The sequence below is a fragment of the Anomaloglossus baeobatrachus genome, chromosome 2 (assembly GCF_048569485.1).
Source record: "Anomaloglossus baeobatrachus isolate aAnoBae1 chromosome 2, aAnoBae1.hap1, whole genome shotgun sequence".
Taxonomy (NCBI): domain Eukaryota; kingdom Metazoa; phylum Chordata; class Amphibia; order Anura; family Aromobatidae; genus Anomaloglossus; species Anomaloglossus baeobatrachus.
Window position 1 is genome coordinate 65,836,878 of NC_134354.1, and position 24,372 is coordinate 65,861,249.

Sequence of the window (24,372 nt, forward strand, 5' to 3'; positions counted from 1 at the left end):
TGTACTGGGCCCACAAGAGATTGCACTGCAGCAGTTCCCATCAGCATCGCTGCTTCTCCTGAGACCTCTGACGGTCTTTTTAGCTGTGTACTAACCTACATCAACTGGCTCCTCAGCTCCTTGATGGCATCCACCTGCGCTGTCTCTGCCATAAGATCCATCAGTTGTTCCAGGACCTTCTCCTGCTGCCGCTCCGCTAACACAGCTTTGCATCACTCCAGGAGTATTCATGTATCCGCCGAACCACAAGCAAAAGCTTTACGCAGCCTGTAATGAATTTTCGTGGAGCTGACGATCCACCGCAACCAACGCAGTGCAACCACAAGACGTGGCACCAGGAACGCTGCTTGCACTCTAGCATCATATGTGATGGGGTCCTCACTCTGCTTGCTTCTCAGTTGCACTGAGGTAGGCACAGGACGCACTTTGAATACAAAGTCCAGGTTGCTTTATTTAATTGCATAAAGCATTCCACCAGTATAGGAGATATATTGCATATCAGTGCAGGAAAACAACATATGCATTTCAGCCAAGTACGTCCGAGCCAAAGTCAGGAAACTTATCCATGCTAAAGGACCTGTAGAAGAATGTATCATGGTCAAATTTGACCCATGAAGACAGTTTCTAATTACATATCAGAATCAAATGCACTGATCATCTACTTTCCATAAATTATGAGCAAATTGGTGAAATTACACCTATCAAGAAAAAAAAAATTAACAGCCTCCTCCATAACCCCTTAGCTGTCCTATCCATCGCCAAGATAGGTGTTTTGTACCATTTTCAGTAAAAGTCATTTTCAATCAATTTGCTCCTAATTTAGACAAAATAGCTGAAACATTTATCACACAAACTGTACATGTGAGGTCTGCTTTTTTTTACAACAGGTGAAATATGTAGTTTTGAAATGTCCATTTTTTATTTGCGTAAACTACACTACTTTTTTATTTTCGTAGGTACATAATGATGAGGTCTTCATCTATAGGACCCATCCATCTCTTGGACTGACTGTCATTAATAGTACTTGTTTTTCCACAACTACCTAATCACATCTCAATATTACTTCTAAAAATATAGTCGTCAGGCATATAAAGTTTAAAGTTTCATTTCAAGGCTTCCCAAAGGAACTCTCCAGTATCAGTCAGCACAGATCCTCGGTGCACCAGGCATCTTCCTGGGCACACCGAGTCTGTACTGGGCCCACAAGAGATTGCACTGCAGCAGTTCCCATCAGCATCGCTGCCTCTCCTGAGACCTCTGACGGTCTTTTTAGCTGTGTACTAACCTACATCAACTGGCTCCTCAGCTCCTTGATGGCATCCACCTGCGCTGTCTCTGCCATAAGATCCATCAGTTGTTCCAGGACCTTCTCCTGCTGCCGCTCCGCTAACACAGCTTTGCATCACTCCAGGAGTATTTATGTATCCGCCGAACCACAAGCAAAAGCTTTACGCAGCCTGTAATGAATTTTCGTGGAGCTGACAATCCACCGCAACCAACGCAGTGCAACCACAAGATGTGGCACCAGGAACGCTGCTTGCACTCTAGCATCATATGTGATGGGGTCCTCACTCTGCTTGCTTCTCAGTTGCACTGAGGTAGGCACAGGACGCACTTTGAATACAAAGTCCAGGTTGCTTTATTTAATTGCATAAAGCATGCCACCAGTATAGGAGATATATTGCATATCAGTGCAGGAAAACAACATATGCATTTCAGCCAAGTACGTCCGAGCCAAAGTCAGGAAACTTATCCATGCTAAAGGACCTGTAGAAGAATGTATCATGGTCAAATTTGACCCATGAAGACAGTTTCGAATTACGTATCAGAATCAAATGCACTGATCATCTACTTTCCATAAATTATGAGCAAATTGGTGAAATTACACCTATCAAGAAAAAAAAAAAATTAACAGCCTCCTCCATAACCCCTTAGCTGTCCTATCCATCGCCAAGATAGGTGTTTTGTACCATTTTCAGTAAAAGTCATTTTCAATCAATTTGCTCCTAATTTAGACAAAATAGCTGAAACATTTATCACACAAACTGTACATGTGAGGTCTGCTTTTTTTTACAACAGGTGAAATATGTAGTTTTGAAATGTCCATTTTTTATTTGAGTAAACTACACTACTTTTTTATTTTCGTAGGTACATAATGATGAGGTCTTCATCTATAGGACCCATCCATCTCTTGGACTGACTGTCATTAATAGTACTTGTTTTTCCACAACTACCTAATCACATCTCAATATTACTTCTAAAAATATAGTCGTCAGGCATATAAAGTTTAAAGTTTCATTTCAAGGCTTCCCAAAGGAACTCTCCAGTATCAGTCAGCACAGATCCTCGGTGCACCAGGCATCTTCCTGGGCACACCGAGTCTGTACTGGGCCCACAAGAGATTGCACTGCAGCAGTTCCCATCAGCATCGCTGCCTCTCCTGAGACCTCTGACGGTCTTTTTAGCTGTGTACTAACCTACATCAACTGGCTCCTCAGCTCCTTGATGGCATCCACCTGCGCTGTCTCTGCCATAAGATCCATCAGTTGTTCCAGGACCTTCTCCTGCTGCCGCTCCGCTAACACAGCTTTGCATCACTCCAGGAGTATTTATGTATCCGCCGAACCACAAGCAAAAGCTTTACGCAGCCTGTAATGAATTTTCGTGGAGCTGACAATCCACCGCAACCAACGCAGTGCAACCACAAGATGTGGCACCAGGAACGCTGCTTGCACTCTAGCATCATATGTGATGGGGTCCTCACTCTGCTTGCTTCTCAGTTGCACTGAGGTAGGCACAGGACGCACTTTGAATACAAAGTCCAGGTTGCTTTATTTAATTGCATAAAGCATGCCACCAGTATAGGAGATATATTGCATATCAGTGCAGGAAAAAACATATGCATTTCAGCCAAGTACGTCCGAGCCAAAGTCAGGAAACTTATCCATGCTAAAGGACCTGTAGAAGAATGTATCATGGTCAAATTTGACCCATGAAGACAGTTTCTAATTACGTATCAGAATCAAATGCACTGATCATCTACTTTCCATAAATTATGAGCAAATTGGTGAAATTACACCTATCAAGAAAAAAAAAAAATTAACAGCCTCCTCCATAACCCCTTAGCTGTCCTATCCATCGCCAAGATAGGTGTTTTGTACCATTTTCAGTAAAAGTCATTTTCAATCAATTTGCTCCTAATTTAGACAAAATAGCTGAAACATTTATCACACAAACTGTACATGTGAGGTCTGCTTTTTTTTTACAACAGGTGAAATATGTAGTTTTGAAATGTCCATTTTTTATTTGCGTAAACTACACTACTTTTTTATTTTCGTAGGTACATAATGATGAGGTCTTCATCTATAGGACCCATCCATCTCTTGGACTGACTGTCATTAATAGTACTTGTTTTTCCACAACTACCTAATCACATCTCAATATTACTTCTAAAAATATAGTCGTCAGGCATATAAAGTTTAAAGTTTCATTTCAAGGCTTCCCAAAGGAACTCTCCAGTATCAGTCAGCACAGATCCTCGGTGCACCAGGCATCTTCCTGGGCACACCGAGTCTGTACTGGGCCCACAAGAGATTGCACTGCAGCAGTTCCCATCAGCATCGCTGCCTCTCCTGAGACCTCTGACGGTCTTTTTAGCTGTGTACTAACCTACATCAACTGGCTCCTCAGCTCCTTGATGGCATCCACCTGCGCTGTCTCTGCCATAAGATCCATCAGTTGTTCCAGGACCTTCTCCTGCTGCCGCTCCGCTAACACAGCTTTGCATCACTCCAGGAGTATTCATGTATCCGCCAAACCACAAGCAAAAGCTTTACGCAGCCTGTAATGAATTTTCGTGGAGCTGACGATCCACCGCAACCAACGCAGTGCAACCACAAGACGTGGCACCAGGAACGCTGCTTGCACTCTAGCATCATATGTGATGGGGTCCTCACTCTGCTTGCTTCTCAGTTGCACTGAGGTAGGCACAGGACGCACTTTGAATACAAAGTCCAGGTTGCTTTATTTAATTGCATAAAGCATGCCACCAGTATAGGAGATATATTGCATATCAGTGCAGGAAAACAACATATGCATTTCAGCCAAGTACGTCCGAGCCAAAGTCAGGAAACTTATCCATGCTAAAGGACCTGTAGAAGAATGTATCATGGTCAAATTTGACCCATGAAGACAGTTTCTAATTACGTATCAGAATTAAATGCACTGATCATCTACTTTCCATAAATTATGAGCAAATTGGTGAAATTACACCTATCAAGAAAAAAAAAAATTAACAGCCTCCTCCATAACCCCTTAGCTGTCATATCCATCGCCAAGATAGGTGTTTTGTACCATTTTCAGTAAAAGTCATTTTCAATCAATTTGCTCCTAATTTAGACAAAATAGCTGAAACATTTATCACACAAACTGTACATGTGAGGAGGTCTGCTTTTTTTTACAACAGGTGAAATATGTAGTTTTGAAATGTCCATTTTTTATTTGCGTAAACTACACTACTTTTTTATTTTCGTAGGTACATAATGATGAGGTCTTCATCTATAGGACCCATCCATCTCTTGGACTGACTGTCATTAATAGTACTTGTTTTTCCACAACTACCTAATCACATCTTAATATTACTTCTAAAAATATAGTCGTCAGGCATATAAAGTTTAAAGTTTCATTTCAAGGCTTCCCAAAGGAACTCTCCAGTATCAGTCAGCACAGATCCTCGGTGCACCAGGCATCTTCCTGGGCACACCGAGTCTGTACTGGGCCCACAAGAGATTGCACTGCAGCAGTTCCCATCAGCATCGCTGCCTCTCCTGAGACCTCTGACGGTCTTTTTAGCTGTGTACTAACCTACATCAACTGGCTCCTCAGCTCCTTGATGGCATCCACCTGCACTGTCTCTGCCATAAGATCCATCAGTTTTTCCAGGACCTTCTCCTGCTGCCGCTCCGCTAACACAGCTTTGCATCACTCCAGGAGTATTCCTGTATCCGCCGAACCACAAGCAAAAGCTTTACGCAGCCTGTAATGAATTTTCGTGGAGCTGACGATCCACCGCAACCAACGCAGTGCAACCACAAGACGTGGCACCAGGAACGCTGCTTGCACTCTAGCATCATATGTGATGGGGTCCTCACTCTGCTTGCTTCTCAGTTGCACTGAGGTAGGCACAGGACGCACTTTGAATACAAAGTCCAGGTTGCTTTATTTAATTGCATAAAGCATGCCACCAGTATAGGAGATATATTGCATATCAGTGCAGGAAAACAACATATGCATTTCAGCCAAGTACGTCAGAGCCAAAGTCAGGAAACTTATCCATGCTAAAGGACATGTAGAAGAATGTATCATGGTCAAATTTGACCCATGAAGACAGTTTCTAATTACGTATCAGAATCAAATGCACTGATCATCTACTTTCCATAAATTATGAGCAAATTGGTGAAATTACACCTATCAAGAAAAAAAAAAATTAACAGCCTCCTCCATAACCCCTTAGCTGTCCTATCCATCGCCAAGATAGGTGTTTTGTACCATTTTCAGTAAGTCATTTTCAATCAATTTGCTCCTAATTTAGACAAAATAGCTGAAACATTTATCACACAAACTGTACATGTGAGGTCTGCTTTTTTTTACAACAGGTGAAATATGTAGTTTTGAAATGTCCATTTTTTATTTGCGTAAACTACACTACTTTTTTATTTTCGTAGGTACATAATGATGAGGTCTTCATCTATAGGACCCATCCATCTCTTGGACTGACTGTCATTAATAGTACTTGTTTTTCCACAACTACCTAATCACATCTCAATATTACTTCTAAAAATATAGTCGTCAGGCATATAAAGTTTAAAGTTTCATTTCAAGGCTTCCCAAAGGAACTCTCCAGTATCAGTCAGCACAGATCCTCGGTGCACCAGGCATCTTCCTGGGCACACCGAGTCTGTACTGGGCCCACCAGAGATTGCACTGCAGCAGTTCCCATCAGCATCGCTGCCTCTCCTGAGACCTCTGACGGTCTTTTTAGCTGTGTACTAACCTACATCAACTGGCTCCTCAGCTCCTTGATGGCATCCACCTGCGCTGTCTCTGCCATAAGATCCATCAGTTGTTCCAGGACCTTCTCCTGCTGCCGCTCCGCTAACACAGCTTTGCATCACTCCAGGAGTATTCATGTATCCGCCAAACCACAAGCAAAAGCTTTACGCAGCCTGTAATGAATTTTCGTGGAGCTGACGATCCACCGCAACCAACGCAGTGCAACCACAAGACGTGGCACCAGGAACTCTGCTTGCACTCTAGCATCATATGTGATGGGGTCCTCACTCTGCTTGCTTCTCAGTTGCACTGAGGTAGGCACAGGACGCACTTTGAATACAAAGTCCAGGTTGCTTTATTTAATTGCATAAAGCATGCCACCAGTATAGGAGATATATTGCATATCAGTGCAGGAAAACAACATATGCATTTTAGCCAAGTACGTCCGAGCCAAAGTCAGGAAACTTATCCATGCTAAAGGACCTGTAGAAGAATGTATCATGGTCAAATTTGACCCATGAAGACAGTTTCTAATTACGTATCAGAATCAAATGCACTGATCATCTACTTCCCATAAATTATGAGCAAATTGGTGAAATTACACCTATCAAGAAAAAAAAAATTAACAGCCTCCTCCATAACCCCTTAGCTGTCCTATCCATCGCCAAGATAGGTGTTTTGTACCATTTTCAGTAAGTTATTTTCAATCAATTTGCTCCTAATTTAGACAAAATACCTGAAACATTTATCACACAAACTGTACATGTGAGGTCTGCTTTTTTTTACAACAGGTGAAATATGTAGTTTTGAAATGTCCATTTTTTATTTGCGTAAACTACACTACTTTTTTATTTTTGTAGGTACATAATGATGAGGTCTTCATCTATAGGACCCATCCATCTCTTGGACTGACTGTCATTAATAGTACTTGTTTTTCCACAACTACCTAATCACATCTCAATATTACTTCTAAAAATATAGTCGTCAGGCATATAAAGTTTAAAGTTTCATTTCAAGGCTTCCCAAAGGAACTCTCCAGTATCAGTCAGCACAGATCCTCGGCGCACAAGGCATCTTCCTGGGCACACCGAGTCTGTACTGGGCCCACAAGAGATTGCACTGCAGCAGTTCCCATCAGCATCGCTGCCTCTCCTGAGACCTCTGACGGTCTTTTTAGCTGTGTACTAACCTACATCAACTGGCTCCTCAGCTCCTTGATGGCATCCACCATCTCTGCCATAAGATCCATCAGTTGTTCCAGGACCTTCTCCTGCTGCCGCTCTGCTAACACAGCTTTGCATCACTCCAGGAGTATTCATGTATCTGCCGAACCACAAGCAAAAGCTTTACGCAGCCTGTAATGAATTTTCGTGGAGCTGACGATCCACCGCAACCAACGCAGTGCAACCACAAGACGTGGCACCAGGAACGCTGCTTGCACTCTAGCATCATATGTGATGGGGTCCTCACTCTGCTTGCTTCTCAGTTGCACTGAGGTAGGCACAGGACGCACTTTGAATACAAAGTCCAGGTTGCTTTATTTAATTGCATAAAGCATGCCACCAGTATAGGAGATATATTGCATATCAGTGCAGGAAAACAACATATGCATTTCAGCCAAGTACGTCCGAGCCAAAGTCAGGAAACTTATCCATGCTAAAGGACCTGTAGAAGAATGTATCATGGTCAAATTTGACCCATGAAGACAGTTTCTAATTACGTATCAGAATCAAATGCACTGATCATCTACTTTCCATAAATTATGAGCAAATTGGTGAAATTACACCTATCAAGAAAAAAAAAAATTAACAGCCTCTTCCATAACCCCTTAGCTGTCCTATCCATCGCCAAGATAGGTGTTTTGTACCATTTTCAGTAAAAGTCATTTTCAATCAATTTGCTCCTAATTTAGACAAAATAGCTGAAACATTTATCACACAAACTGTACATGTGAGGTCTGCTTTTTTTTACAACAGGTGAAATATGTAGTTTTGAAATGTCCATTTTTTATTTGCGTAAACTACACTACTTTTTTATTTTCGTAGGTACATAATGATGAGGTCTTCATCTATAGGACCCATCCATCTCTTGGACTGACTGTCATTAATAGTACTTGTTTTTCCACAACTACCTAATCACATCTCAATATTACTTCTAAAAATATAGTCGTCAGGCATATAAAGTTTAAAGTTTCATTTCAAGGCTTCCCAAAGGAACTCTCCAGTATCAGTCAGCACAGATCCTCGGTGCACCAGGCATCTTCCTGGGCACACCGAGTCTGTACTGGGCCCACAAGAGATTGCACTGCAGCAGTTCCCATCAGCATCGCTGCCTCTCCTGAGACCTCTGACGGTCTTTTTAGCTATGTACTAACCTACATCAACTGGCTCCTCAGCTCCTTGATGGCATCCACCTGCGCTGTCTCTGCCATAAGATCCATCAGTTGTTCCAGGACCTTCTCCTGCTGCCGCTCCGCTAACACAGCTTTGCATCACTCCAGGAGTATTCATGTATCCGCCGAACCACAAGCAAAAGCTTTACGCAGCCGGTAATGAATTTAAGTGGAGCTGACGATCCACCGCAACCAACGCAGTGCAACCACAAGACGTGGCACCAGGAACGCTGCTTGCACTCTAGCATCATATGTGATGGGGTCCTCACTCTGCTTGCTTCTCAGTTGCACTGAGGTAGGCACAGGACGCACTTTGAATACAAAGTCCAGGTTGCTTTATTTAATTGCATAAAGCATGCCACCAGTATAGGAGATATATTGCATATCAGTGCAGGAAAACAACATATGCATTTCAGCCAAGTACGTCCGAGCCAAAGTCAGGAAACTTATCCATGCTAAAGGACCTGTAGAAGAATGTATCATGGTCAAATTTGACCCATGAAGACAGTTTCTAATTACGTATCAGAATCAAATGCACTGATCATCTACTTTCCATAAATTATGAGCAAATTGGTGAAATTACACCTATCAAGAAAAAAAAAAAATTAACAGCCTCCTCCATAACCCCTTAGCTGTCCTATTCATCACCAAGATAGGTGTTTTGTACCATTTTCAGTAAAAGTCATTTTCAATACATTTGCTCCTAATTTAGACAAAATAGCTGAAACATTTATCACACAAACTGTACATGTGAGGTCTGCTTTTTTTTACAACAGGTGAAATATGTAGTTTTGAAATGTCCATTTTTTATTTGCGTAAACTACACTACTTTTTTATTTTTGTAGGTACATAATGATGAGGTCTTCATCTATAGGACCCATCCATCTCTTGGACTGACTGTCATTAATAGTACTTGTTTTTCCACAACTACCTAATCACATCTCAATATTACTTCTAAAAATATAGTCGTCAGGCATATAAAGTTTAAAGTTTCATTTCAAGGCTTCCCAAAGGAACTCTCCAGTATCAGTCAGCACAGATCCTCGGTGCACCAGGCATCTTCCTGGGCACACCGAATCTGTACTGGGCCCACAAGAGATTGCACTGCAGCAGTTCCCATCAGCATCGCTGCCTCTCCTGAGACCTCTGACGGTCTTTTTAGCTGTGTACTAACCTACATCAACTGGCTCCTCAGCTCCTTGATGGCATCCACCTGCGCTGTCTCTGCCATAAGATCCATCAGTTGTTCCAGGACCTTCTCCTGCTGCCGCTCTGCTAACACAGCTTTGCATCATTCCAGGAGTATTCATGTATCCGCCGAACCACAAGCAAAAGCTTTACGCAGCCTGTAATGAATTTTCGTGGAGCTGACGATCCACCGCAACCAACGCAGTGCAACCACAAGACGTGGCACCAGGAACTCTGCTTGCACTCTAGCATCATATGTGATGGGGTCCTCACTCTGCTTGCTTCTCAGTTGCACTGAGGTAGGCACAGGACGCACTTTGAATACAAAGTCCAGGTTGCTTTATTTAATTGCATAAAGCATGCCACCAGTATAGGAGATATATTGCATATCAGTGCAGGAAAACAACATATGCATTTCAGCCAAGTACGTCCGAGCCAAAGTCAGGAAACTTATCCATGCTAAAGGACCTGTAGAAGAATGTATCATGGTCAAATTTGACCCATGAAGACAGTTTCTAATTACGTATCAGAATCAAATGCACTGATCATCTACTTTCCATAAATTATGAGCAAATTGGTGAAATTACACCTATCAAGAAAAAAAAAATTAACAGCCTCCTCCATAACCCCTTAGCTGTCCTATCCATCGCCAAGATAGGTGTTTTGTACCATTTTCAGTAAGTTATTTTCAATCAATTTGCTCCTAATTTAGACAAAATACCTGAAACATTTATCACACAAACTGTACATGTGAGGTCTGCTTTTTTTTTACAACAGGTGAAATATGTAGTTTTGAAATGTCCATTTTTTATTTGCGTAAACCACACTACTTTTTTATTTTCGTAGGTAATTAATGATGAGGTCTTCATCTATAGGACCCATCCATCTCTTAGACTGACTGTCATTAATAGTACTTGTTTTTCCACAACTACCTAATCACATCTCAATATTACTTCTAAAAATATAGTCGTCAGGCATATAAAGTTTAAAGTTTCATTTCAAGGCTTCCCAAAGGAACTCTCCAGTATCAGTCAGCACAGATCCTCGGTGCACCAGGCATCTTCCTGGGCACACCGAGTCTGTACTGGGCCCACAAGAGATTGCACTGCAGCAGTTCCCATCAGCATCGCTGCCTCTCCAGAGACCTCTGACGGTCTTTTTAGCTGTGTACTAACCTACATCAACTGGCTCCTCAGCTCCTTGATGGCATCCACCTGCGCTGTCTCTGCCATAAGATCCATCAGTTGTTCCAGGACCTTCTCCTGCTGCCGCTCCGCTAACACAGCTTTGCATCACTCCAGGAGTATTCATGTATCCGCCGAACCACAAGCAAAAGCTTTACGCAGCCTGTAATGAATTTTCGTGGAGCTGACGATCCACCGCAACCAACGCAGTGCAACCACAAGACGTGGCACCAGGAACGCTGCTTGCACTCTAGCATCATATGTGATGGGGTCCTCACTCTGCTTGCTTCTCAGTTGCACTAAGGTAGGCACAGGACGCACTTTGAATACAAAGTCCAGGTTGCTTTATTTAATTGCATAAAGGATGCCACCAGTATAGGAGATATATTGCATATCAGTGCAGGAAAACAACATATGCATTTCAGCCAAGTACGTCCGAGCCATACTCAGGAAACTTATCCATGCTAAAGAACCTGTAGAAGAATGTATCATGGTCAAATTTGACCCATGAAGACAGTTTCTAATTACGTATCAGAATCAAATGCACTGATCATCTACTTTCCATAAATTATGAGCAAATTGGTGAAATTACACCTATCAAGAAAAAAAAAATGAACAGCCTCCTCCATAACCCCTTAGCTGTCCTATCCATCGCCAAGATAGGTGTTTTGTACCATTTTCAGTAAGTTATTTTCAATCAATTTGCTCCTAATTTAGACAAAATACCTGAAACATTTATCACACAAACTGTACATGTGAGGTCTGCTTTTTTTTACAACAGGTGAAATATGTAGTTTTGAAATGTCCATTTTTTATTTGCGTAAACTACACTACTTTTTTATTTTCGTAGGTACATAATGATGAGGTCTTCATCTATAGGACCCATCCATCTCTTGGACTGACTGTCATTAATAGTACTTGTTTTTCCACAACTACCTAATCACATCTCAATATTACTTCTAAAAATATAGTCGTCAGGCATATAAAGTTTAAAGTTTCATTTCAAGGCTTCCCAAAGGAACTCTCCAGTATCAGTCAGCACAGATCCTCGGCGCACAAGGCATCTTCCTGGGCACACCGAGTCTGTACTGGGCCCACAAGAGATTGCACTGCAGCAGTTCCCATCAGCATCGCTGCCTCTCCTGAGACCTCTGACGGTCTTTTTAGCTGTGTACTAACCTACATCAACTGGCTCCTCAGCTCCTTGATGGCATCCACCTGCGCTGTCTCTGCCATAAGATCCATCAGTTGTTCCAGGACCTTCTCCTGCTGCCGCTCCGCTAACACAGCTTTGCATCACTCCAGGAGTATTCATGTATCCGCCGAACCACAAGCAAAAGCTTTACGCAGCCTGTAATGAATTTTCGTGGAGCTGACGATCCACCGCAACCAACGCAGTGCAACCACAAGACCTGGCACCAGGAACGCTGCTTGCACTCTAGCATCATATGTGATGGGGTCCTCACTCTGCTTGCTTCTCAGTTGCACTGAGGTAGGCACAGGACGCACTTTGAATACAAAGTCCAGGTTGCTTTATTTAATTGCATAAAGCATGCCACCAGTATAGGAGATATATTGCATATCAGTGCAGGAAAACAACATATGCATTTCAGCCAAGTACGTCCGAGCCAAAGTCAGGAAACTTATCAATGCTAAAGGACCGGTAGAAGAATGTATCATGGTCAAATTTGACCCATGAAGACAGTTTCTAATTACGTATCAGAATCAAATGCACTGATCATCTACTTTCCATAAATTATGAGCAAATTGGTGAAATTACACCTATCAAGAAAAAAAAAATTAACAGCCTCCTCCATAACCCCTTAGCTGTCCTATCCATCGCCAAGATAGGTGTTTTGTACCATTTTCAGTAAGTTATTTTCAATCAATTTGCTCCTAATTTAGACAAAATAGCTGAAACATTTATCACACAAACTGTACATGTGAGGTCTGCTTTTTTTTACAACAGGTGAAATATGTAGTTTTGAAATGTCCATTTTTTATTTGCGTAAACTACACTACTTTTTTTATTTTCGTAGGTACATAATGATGAGGTCTTCATCTATAGGACCCATCCATCTCTTGGACTGACTGTCATTAATAGTACTTGTTTTTCCACAACTACCTAATCACATCTCAATATTACTTCTAAAAATATAGTCGTCAGGCATATAAAGTTTAAAGTTTCATTTCAAGGCTTCCCAAAGGAACTCTCCAGTATCAGTCAGCACAGATCCTCGGTGCACCAGGCATCTTCCTGGGCACACCGAGTCTGTACTGGGCCCACAAGAGATTGCACTGCAGCAGTTCCCATCAGCATCGCTGCCTCTCCTGAGACCTCTGACGGTCTTTTTAGCTGTGTACTAACCTACATCAACTGGCTCCTCAGCTCCTTGATGGCATCCACCTGCGCTGTCTCTGCCATAAGATCCATCAGTTGTTCCAGGACCTTCTCCTGCTGCCGCTCCGCTAACACAGCTTTGCATCACTCCAGGAGTATTCATGTATCCGCCGAACCACAAGCAAAAGCTTTACGCAGCCTGTAATGAATTTTCGTGGAGCTGACGATCCACCGCAACCAACGCAGTGCAGCCACAAGACGTGGCACCAGGAACGCTGCTTGCACCCTAGCATCATATGTGATGGGGTCCTCACTCTGCTTGCTTCTCAGTTGCACTGAGGTAGGCACAGGATGCACTTTGAATACAAAGTCCAGGTTGCTTTATTTAATTGCATAAAGCATGCCACCAGTATAGGAGATATATTGCATATCAGTGCAGGAAAACAACATATGCATTTCAGCCAAGTATGTCCGAGCCAAAGTCAGGAAACTTATCCATGCTAAAGGACCTGTAGAAGAATGTATCATGGTCAAATTTGACCCATGAAGACCGTTTCTAATTACGTATCAGAATCAAATGCACTGATCATCTACTTTCCATAAATTATGAGCAAATTGGTGAAATTACACCTATCAAGAAAAAAAAAAATTAACAGCCTCCTCCATAACCCCTTAGCTGTCCTATCCATCGCCAAGATAGGTGTTTTGTACCATTTTCAGTAAAAGTCATTTTCAATCAATTTTCTCCTAATTTAGACAAAATAGCTGAAACATTTATCACACAAACTGTACATGTGAGGTCTGCTTTTTTTTACAACAGGTGAAATATGTAGTTTTGAAATGTCCATTTTTTATTTGCGTAAACTACACTACTTTTTTATTTTCGTAGGTACATAATGATGAGGTCTTCATCTATAGGACCCATCCATCTCTTGGACTGACTGTCATTAATAGTACTTGTTTTTCCACAACTACCTAATCACATCTCAATATTACTTCTAAAAATATAGTCGTCAGGCATATAAAGTTTAAAGTTTCATTTCAAGGCTTCCCAAAGGAACTCTCCAGTATCAGTCAGCACAGATCCTCGGTGCACCAGGCATCTTCCTGGGCACACCGAGTCTGTACTGGGCCCACAAGAGATTGCACTGCAGCAGTTCCCATCAGCATCACTGCCTCTCCTGAGACCTCTGACGGTCTTTTTAGCTGTGTACTAACCTACATCAACTGGCTCCTCAGCTCCTTGATGGCATCCACCTGCGCTGTCTCTGCCATAAGACCCATCAGTTGTTCCAGGACCTTCTCCTGCTGCCGCTCCGCTAACACAGCTTTGCATCACTCCAGGAGTATTCATGTATCCGCCGAACCACAAGCAAAAGCTTTACGCAGCCTGTAATGAATTTTCGTGGAGCTGACGATCCACCGCAACCAACGCAGTGCAACCACAAGACGTGGCACCAGGAACGCTGCTTGCACTCTAGCATCATATGTGATGGGGTCCTCACTCTGCTTGCTTCTCAGTTGCACTGAGGTAGGCACAGGACGCACTTTGAATACAAAGTCCAGGTTGCTTTATTTAATTGCATAAAGCATGCCACCAGTATAGGAGATATATTGCATATCAGTGCAGGAAAACAACATATGCATTTCAGCCAAGTACGTCCGAGCCAAAGTCAGGAAACTTATCCATGCTAAAGGACCTGTAGAAGAATGTATCATGGTCAAATTTGACCCATGAAGACAGTTTCTAATTACGTATCAGAATCAAATGCACTGATCATCTACTTTCCATAAATTATGAGCAAATTGGTGAAATTACACCTATCAAGAAAAAAAAAAAATTAACAGCCTCCTCCATAACCCCTTAGCTGTCCTATCCATCGCCAAGATAGGTGTTTTGTACCATTTTCAGTACAAGTCATTTTCAATCAATTTGCTCCTAATTTAGACAAAATAGCTGAAACATTTATCACACAAACTGTACATGTGAGGTCTGCTTTTTTTTACAACAGGTGAAATATGTAGTTTTGAAATGTCCATTTTTTATTTGCGTAAACTACACTACTTTTTTATTTTCGTAGGTACATAATGATGAGGTCTTCATCTATAGGACCCATCCATCTCTTGGACTGACTGTCATTAATAGTACTTGTTTTTCCACAACTACCTAATCACATCTCAATATTACTTCTAAAAATATAGTCGTCAGGCATATAAAGTTTAAAGTTTCATTTCAAGGCTTCCCAAAGGAACTCTCCAGTATCAGTCAGCACAGATCCTCGGTGCACCAGGCATCTTCCTGGGCACACCGAGTCTGTACTGGGCCCACAAGAGATTGCACTGCAGCAGTTCCCATCAGCATCGCTGCCTCTCCTGAGACCTCTGACGGTCTTTTTAGCTGTGCACTAACCTACATCAACTGGCTCCTCAGCTCCTTGATGGCATCCACCTGCGCTGTCTCTGCCATAAGATCAATCAGTTGTTCCAGGACCTTCTCCTGCTGCCGCTCCGCTAACACAGCTTTGCATCACTCCAGGAGTATTCATGTATCCGCCGAACCACAAGCAAAAGCTTTACGCAGCCTGTAATGAATTTTCGTGGAGCTGACGATCCACCGCAACCAACGCAGTGCAACCACAAGACGTGGCACCAGGAACGCTGCTTGCACTCTAGCATCATATGTGATGGGGTCCTCACTCTGCTTGCTTCTCAGTTGCACTGAGGTAGGCACAGGACGCACTTTGAATACAAAGTCCAGGTTGCTTTATTTAATTGCATAAAGCATGCCACCAGTATAGGAGATATATTGCATATCAGTGCAGGAAAACAACATATGCATTTCAGCCAAGTACGTCCGAGCCAAAGTCAGGAAACTTATCCATGCTAAAGGACCTGTAGAAAATGTATCATGGTCAAATTTGACCCATGAAGACAGTTTCTAACTACGTATCAGAATCAAATGCACTGATCATCTACTTTCCATAAATTATGAGCAAATTGGTGAAATTACACCTATCAAGAAAAAAAAAAAATTAACAGCCTCCTCCATAACCCCTTAGCTGTCCTATCCATCGCCAAGATAGGTGTTTTGTACCATTTTCAGTAAAAGTCATTTTCAATCAATTTGCTCCTAATTTAGACAAAATAGCTGAAACATTTATCACACAAACTGTACATGTGAGGTCTGCTTTTTTTTACAACAGGTGAAATATGTAGTTTTGAAATGTCCATTTTTTATTTGCCTAAACTACACTACTTTTTTATTTTCATAGGTACATAATGATGAGGTCTTCATCTATAGGACCCATCCATCTCTTGGACTGACTGTCATTAATAGTACTTGTTTTTACACAACTACCTAATCACATCTCAATATTACTTCTAAAAATATAGTCGTCAGGCATATAAAGTTTAAAGTTTCATTTCAAGGCTTCCCAAAGGAACTCTCCAGTATCAGTCAGCACAGATCCTCGGTGCACCAGGCATCTTCCTGGGCACACCGAGTCTGTACTGGGCCCACAAGAGATTGCACTGCAGCAGTTCCCATCAGCATCGCTGCCTCTCCTGAGACCTCTGACGGTCTTTTTAGCTGTGTACTAACCTACATCAACTGGCTCCTCAGCTCCTTGATGGCATCCACCTGCGCTGTCTCTGCCATAAGATCCATCAGTTGTTCCAGGACCTTCTCCTGCTGCCGCTCCGCTAACACAGCTTTGCATCACTCCAGGAGTATTCATGTATCCGCTGAACCACAAGCAAAAGCTTTACGCAGCCTGTAATGAATTTTCGTGGAGCTGACGATCCACCGCAACCAACGCAGTGCAACCACAAGACGTGGCACCAGGAACGCTGCTTGCACTCTAGCATCATATGTGATGGGGTCCTCACTCTGCTTGCTTCTCAGTTGCACTGAGGTAGGCACAGGACGCACTTTGAATACAAAGTCCAGGTTGCTTTATTTAATTGCATAAAGCATGCCACCAGTATAGGAGATATATTGCATATCAGTGCAGGAAAACAACATATGCATTTCAGCCACGTACGTCCGAGCCAAAGTCAGGAAACTTATCCATGCTAAAGGACCTGTAGAAGAATGTATCATGATCAAATTTGACCCATGAAGACAGTTTCTAATTACGTATCAGAATCAAATGCACTGATCATCCACTTTCCATAAGTTATGAGCAAATTGGTGAAATTACACCTATCAAGAAAAAAAAAAAATTAACAGCCTCCTCCATAAACCTTTAGCTGTCCTATCCATCGCCAAGATAGGTGTTTTGTACCATTTTCAGTAAAAGTCATTTTCAATCAATTTGCTCCTAATTTAGACAAAATAGCTGAAACATTTATCACACAAACTGTACATGTGAGGTCTGCTTTTTTTTACAACAGGTGAAATATGTAGTTTTGAAATGTCCATTTTTTATTTGCGTAAAATACACTACTTTTTTATTTTCGTAGGTACATAATGATGAGGTCTTCATCTATAGGACCCATCCATCTCTTGGACTGACTGTCATTAATAGTACTTGTTTTTCCACAACTACCTAATCACATCTCAATATTACTTCTAAAAATATAGTCGTCAGGCATATAAAGTTTAAAGTTTCATTTCAAGGCTTCCCAAAGGGACTCACCAGTATCAGTCATCACAGATCCTCGGTGCACCAGGCATCTTCCTGGGCACACCGAGTCTGTACTGGGCCCACAAGAGATTGCACTGCAGCAGTTCCCATCAGCATCGCTGCCTCTCCTGAGACCTCTGACGGTCTTTTTAGCTGTGTACTAACCTACATCAACTGGCTCCTCAGCTCCTTGATGGCATCCACCTGCACTGTCTCTGCCATAAGATCCATCAGTTGTTCCAGGACCTTCTCCTGCTGCCGCTCCGCTAACACAGCTTTGCATCACTCCAGGAGTATTCATGTATCCGCCGAACCACAAGCAAAAGCTTTACGCAGCCTGTAATGAATTTTCGTGGAGCTGACGATCCACCGCAACCAACGCAGTGCAACCACAAGACGTGGCACCAGGAACGCTGCTTGCACTCTAACATCATATGTGATGGGGTCCTCACTCTGCTTGCTTCTCAGTTGCACTGAGGTAGGCACAGGACGCACTTTGAATACAAAGTCCAGGTTGCTTTATTTAATTGCATAAAGCATGCCACCAGTATAGGAGATATATTGCATATCAGTGCAGGAAAACAACATATGCATTTCAGCCAAGTACGTCCGAGCCATAGTCAGGAAACTTATCCATGCTAAAGGACCTGTAGAAGAATGTATCATGGTCAAATTTGACTCATGAAGACAGTTTCTAATTACGTATCAGAATCAAATGCACTGATCATCTACTTTCCATAAATTATGAGCAAATTGGTGAAATTACACCTATCAAGAAAAAAAAAATTAACAGCCTCCTCCATAACCCCTTAGCTGTCCTATCCATCGCCAAGATAGGTGTTTTGTACCATTTTCAGTAAAAGTCATTTTCAATCAATTTGCTCCTAATTTAGACAAAATAGCTGAAACATTTATCACACAAACTGTACATGTGAGGTCTGCTTTTTTTTACAACAGGTGAAATATGTAGTTTTGAAATGTCCATTTTTTATTTGCGTAAACTACACTACTTTTTTATTTTCGTAGGTACATAATGATGAGGTCTTCATCTATAGGACCCATCCATCTCTTGGACTGACTGTCATTAATAGTACTTGTTTTTCCACAACTACCTAATCACATCTCAATATTACTTCTAAAAATATAGTCGTCAGGCATATAAAGTTTAAAGTTACATTTCAAGGCTTCCCAAAGGAACTCTCCAGTATCAGTCAGCACAGATCCTCGGTGCACCAGGCATCTTCCTGGGCACACCGAGTCTGTACTGGGCCCACAAGAGATTGCACTGCAGCAGTTCCTATCAGCATCGCTGCCTCTCCTGAGACCTCTGACGGTCTTTTTAGCTGTGTACTAACCTACATCCACTGGCTCCTCAGCTCCTTGATGGCATCCACCTGCGCTGTCTCTGCCATAAGATCCATCAGTTGTTCCAGGACCTTCTCCTGCTGCCGCTCCGCTAACACAGCTTTGCATCACTCCAGGAGTATTCATGTATCCGCCGAACCACAAGCAAAAGCTTTACGCAGCCTGTAATGAATTTTCGTGGAGCTGACGATCCACCGCAACCAACGCAGTGCAACCACAAGACGTGGCACCAGGAACGCTGCTTGCACTCTAGCATCATATGTGATGGGGTCCTCACTCTGCTTGCTTCTCAGTTGCACTGAGGTAGGCACAGGACGCACTTTGAATACAAAGTCCAGGTTGCTTTATTTAATTGCATAAAGCATGCCACCAGTATAGGAGATATATTGCATATCAGTGCAGGAAAACAACATATGCATTTCAGCCAAGTACGTCCGAGCCAAAGTCAGGAAACTTATCCATGCTAAAGGACCTGTAGAAGAATGTATCATGGTCAAATTTGACCCATGAAGACAGTTTCTAATTACGTATCAGAATCAAATGCACTGATCATCTACTTTCCATAAATTATGAGCAAATTGGTGAAATTACACCTATCAAGAAAAAAAAAAATTAACAGCCTCCTCCATAACTCCTTAGCTGTCCTATCCATCGCCAAGATAGGTGTTTTGTACCATTTTCAGTAAAAGTCATTTTCAATCAATTTGCTCCTAATTTAGACAAAATAGCTGAAACATTTATCACACAAACTGTACAAGTGAGGTCTGCTTTTTTTTTTACAACAGGTGAAATATGTAGTTTTGAAATGTCCATTTTTTATTTGTGTAAACTACACTTTTTTATTTTCGTAGGTACATAATGATGAGGTCTTCATCTATAGGACCCATCCATCTCTTGGACTGACTGTCATTAATAGTACTTGTTTTTCCACAACTACCTAATCACATCTCAATATTACTTCTAAAAATATAGTCGTCAGGCATATAAAGTTTAAAGTTTCATTTCAAGGCTTCCCAAAGGAACTCTCCAGTATCAGTCAGCACAGATCCTCGGTGCACCAGGCATCTTCCTGGGCACACCGAGTCTGTACTGGGCCCACAAGAGATTGCACTGCAGCAGTTCCCATCAGCATCGCTGCCTCTCCTGAGACCTCTGACGGTCTTTTTAGCTGTGTACTAACCTACATCAACTGGCTCCTCAGCTCCTTGATGGCATCCACCTGCGCTGTCTCTGCCATAAGATCCATCAGTTGTTCCAGGACCTTCTCCTGCTGCCGCTCCGCTAACACAGCTTTGCATCACTCCAGGAGTATTCATGTATCCGCCGAACCACAAGCAAAAGCTTTACGCAGCCTGTAATGAATTTTCGTGGAGCTGACGATCCACCGCAACCAATGCAGTGCAACCACAAGACATGGCACCAGGAACGCTGCTTGCACTCTAGCATCATATGTGATGGGGTCCTCACTCTGCTTGCTTCTCAGTTGCACTGAGGTAGGCACAGGACGCACTTTGAATACAAAGTCCAGGTTGCTTTATTTAATTGCATAAAGCATGCCACCAGTATAGGAGATATATTGCATATCAGTGCAGGAAAACAACATATGCATTTCAGCCAAGTACGTCCGAGCCAAAGTCAGGAAACTTATCCATGCTAAAGGACCTGTAGAAGAATGTATCATGGTCAAATTTGACCCATGAAGACAGTTTCTAATTACGTATCAGAATCAAATGCACTGATCATCTACTTTCCATAAATTATGAGCAAATTGGTGAAATTACACCTATCAAGAAAAAAAAAAAATTAACAGCCTCCTCCATAACCCCTTAGCTGTCCTATCCATCGCCAAGATAGGTGTTTTGTACCATTTTCAGTAAAAGTCATTTTCAATCAATTTGCTCCTAATTTAGACAAAATAGCTGAAACATTTATCACACAAACTGTACATGTGAGGTCTGCTTTTTTTTACAACAGGTGAAATATGTAGTTTTGAAATGTCCATTTTTTTTTTGCGTAAACTACACTACTGTTTTATTTTCGTAGGTACATAATGATGAGGTCTTCATCTATAGGACCCATCCATCTCTTGGACTGACTGTCATTAATAGTACTTGTTTTTCCACAACTACCTAATCACATCTCAATATTACTTCTAAAAATATAGTCGTCAGGCATATAAAGTTTAAAATTTCATTTCAAGGCTTCCCAAAGGAACTCTCCAGTATCAGTCAGCACAGATCCTCGGTGCACCAGGCATCTTCCTGGGCACACCGAGTCTGTACTGGGCCCACAAGAGATTGCACTGCAGCAGTTCCCATCAGCATTGCTGCCTCTCCTGAGACCTCTGACGGTCTTTTTAGCTGTGTACTAACCTACATCAACTGGCTCCTCAGCTCCTTGATGGCATCCACCTGCGCTGTCTCTGCCATAAGATCCATCAGTTGTTCCAGGACCTTCTCCTGCTGCCGCTCCGCTAACACAGCTTTGCATCACTCCAGGAGTATTCATGTATCCGCCGAACCACAAGCAAAAGCTTTACGCAGCCTGTAATGAATTTTCGTGGAGCTGACGATCCACCGCAACCAACGCAGTGCAACCACAAGACGTGGCACCAGGAACGCTGCTTGCACTCTAGCATCATATGTGATGGGGTCCTCACTCTGCTTGCTTCTCAGTTGCACTGAGGTAGGCACAGGACGCACTTTGAATACAAAGTCCAGGTTGCTTTATTTAATTGCATAAAGCATGCCACCAGTATAGGAGATATATTGCATATCAGTGCAGGAAAACAACATATGCATTTCAGCCAAGTACGTCCGAGCCAAAGTCAGGAAACTTATCCATGCTAAAGGACCTGTAGAAGAATGTATCATGGTCAAATTTGACCCATGAAGACAGTTTCTAATTACGTATCAGAATCAAATGCACTGATCATCTACTTTCCATAAATTATGAGCAAATTGGTGAAATTACACCTATCAAGAAAAAAAAAATTAACAGCCTCCTCCATAACCCCTTAGCTGTCCTATCCATCGCCAAGATAGGTGTTTTGTACCATTTTCAGTAAAAGTCATTTTCAATCAATTTGCTCCTAATTTAGACAAAATAGCTGAAACATTTATCACACAAACTGTACATGTGAGGTCTGCTTTTTTTTACAACAGGTGAAATATGTAGTTTTGAAATGTCCATTTTTTATTTGCGTAAACACTACTTTTTTATTTTCGTAGGTACATAATGATGAGGTCTTCATCTATAGGACCCATCCATCTCTTGGACTGACTGTCATTCATAGTACTTGTTTTTCCACAACTACCTAATCACATCTCAATATTACTTCTAAAAATATAGTCGTCAGTCATATAAAGTTTCATTTCAAGGCTTCCCAAAGGAACTCTCCAGTATCAGTCAGCACAGATCCTCGGTGCACCAGGCATCTTCCTGGGCACACCGAGTCTGTACTGGGCCCACAAGAGATTGCACTGCAGAAGTTCCCATCAGCATCGCTGCCTCTCCTGAGACCTCTGACGGTCTTTTTAGCTGTGTACTAACCTACATCAACTGGCTCCTCAGCTCCTTGATGGCATCCACCTGCGCTGTCTCTGCCATAAGATCCATCAGTTGTTCCAGGACCTTCTCCTGCTGCCGCTCCGCTAACACAGCTTTGCATCACTCCAGGAGTATTCATGTATCCGTCGAACCACAAGCAAAAGCTTTACGCAGCCTGTAATGAATTTTCGTGGAGCTGACGATCCACCGCAACCAACGCAGTGCAACCACAAGACGTGGCACCAGGAACGCTGCTTGCACTCTAGCATCATATGTGATGGGGTCCTCACTCTGCTTGCTTCTCAGTTGCACTGAGATAGCCACAGGACGCACTTTGAATAAAAAATCCAGGTTGCTTTATTTAATTGCATAAAGCATGCCACCAGTATAGGAGATATATTGCATATCAGTGCAGGACAACAACATATGCATTTCAGCCAAGTACGTCCGAGCCAAAGTCAGGAAACTTATCCATGCTAAAGGACCTGTAGAAGAATGTATCATGGTCAAATTTGACCCATGAAGACAGTTTCTAATTACGTATCAGAATCAAATGCACTGATCATCTACTTTCCATAAATTATGAGCAAATTGGTGAAATTACACCTATCAAGAAAAAAAAAATTAACAGCCTCCTCCATAACCCCTTAGCTGTCCTATCCATCGCCAAGATAGGTGTTTTGTACCATTTTCAGTAAAAGTCATTTTCAATCAATTTGCTCCTAATTTAGACAAAATAGCTGAAACATTTATCACACAAACTGTACATGTGAGGTCTGCTTTTTTTTACAACAGGTGAAATATGTAGTTTTGAAATGTCCATTTTTTATTTGCGTAAACTACACTACTTTTTTATTTTCGTAGGTACATAATGATGAGGTCTTCATCTATAGGACCCATCCATCTCTTGGACTGACTGTCATTAATAGTACTTGTTTTTCCACAACTACCTAATCACATCTCAATATTACTTCTAAAAATATAGTCGTCAGGCATATAAAGTTTAAAGTTTCATTTCAAGGCTTCCCAAAGGAACTCTCCAGTATCAGTCAGCACAGATCCTCGGTGCACCAGGCATCTTCCTGGGCACACCGAGTCTGTACTGGGCCCACAAGAGATTGCACTGCAGCAGTTCCCATCAGCATCGCTGCCTCTCCTGAGACCTCTGACGGTCTTTTTAGCTGTGTACTAACCTACATCAACTGGCTCCTCAGCTCCTTGATGGCATCCACCTGCGCTGTCTCTGCCATAAGATCCATCAGTTGTTCCAGGACCTTCTCCTGCTGCCGCTCCACTAACACAGCTTTGCATCACTCCAGGAGTATTCATGTATCCGCCGAACCACAAGCAAAAGCTTTACGCAGCCTGTAATGAATTTTCGTGGAGCTGACGATCCACCGCAACCAACGCAGTGCAACCACAAGACGTGGCACCAGGAACGCTGCTTGCACTCTAGCATCATATGTGATGGGGTCCTCACTCTGCTTGCTTCTCAGTTGCACTGAGGTAGGCACAGGACGCACTTTGAATACAAAGTCCAGGTTGCTTTATTTAATTGCATAAAGCATGCCACCAGTATAGGAGATATATTGCATATCAGTGCAGGAAAACAACATATGCATTTCAGCCAAGTACGTCCGAGCCAAAGTCAGGAAACTTATCCATGCTAAAGGA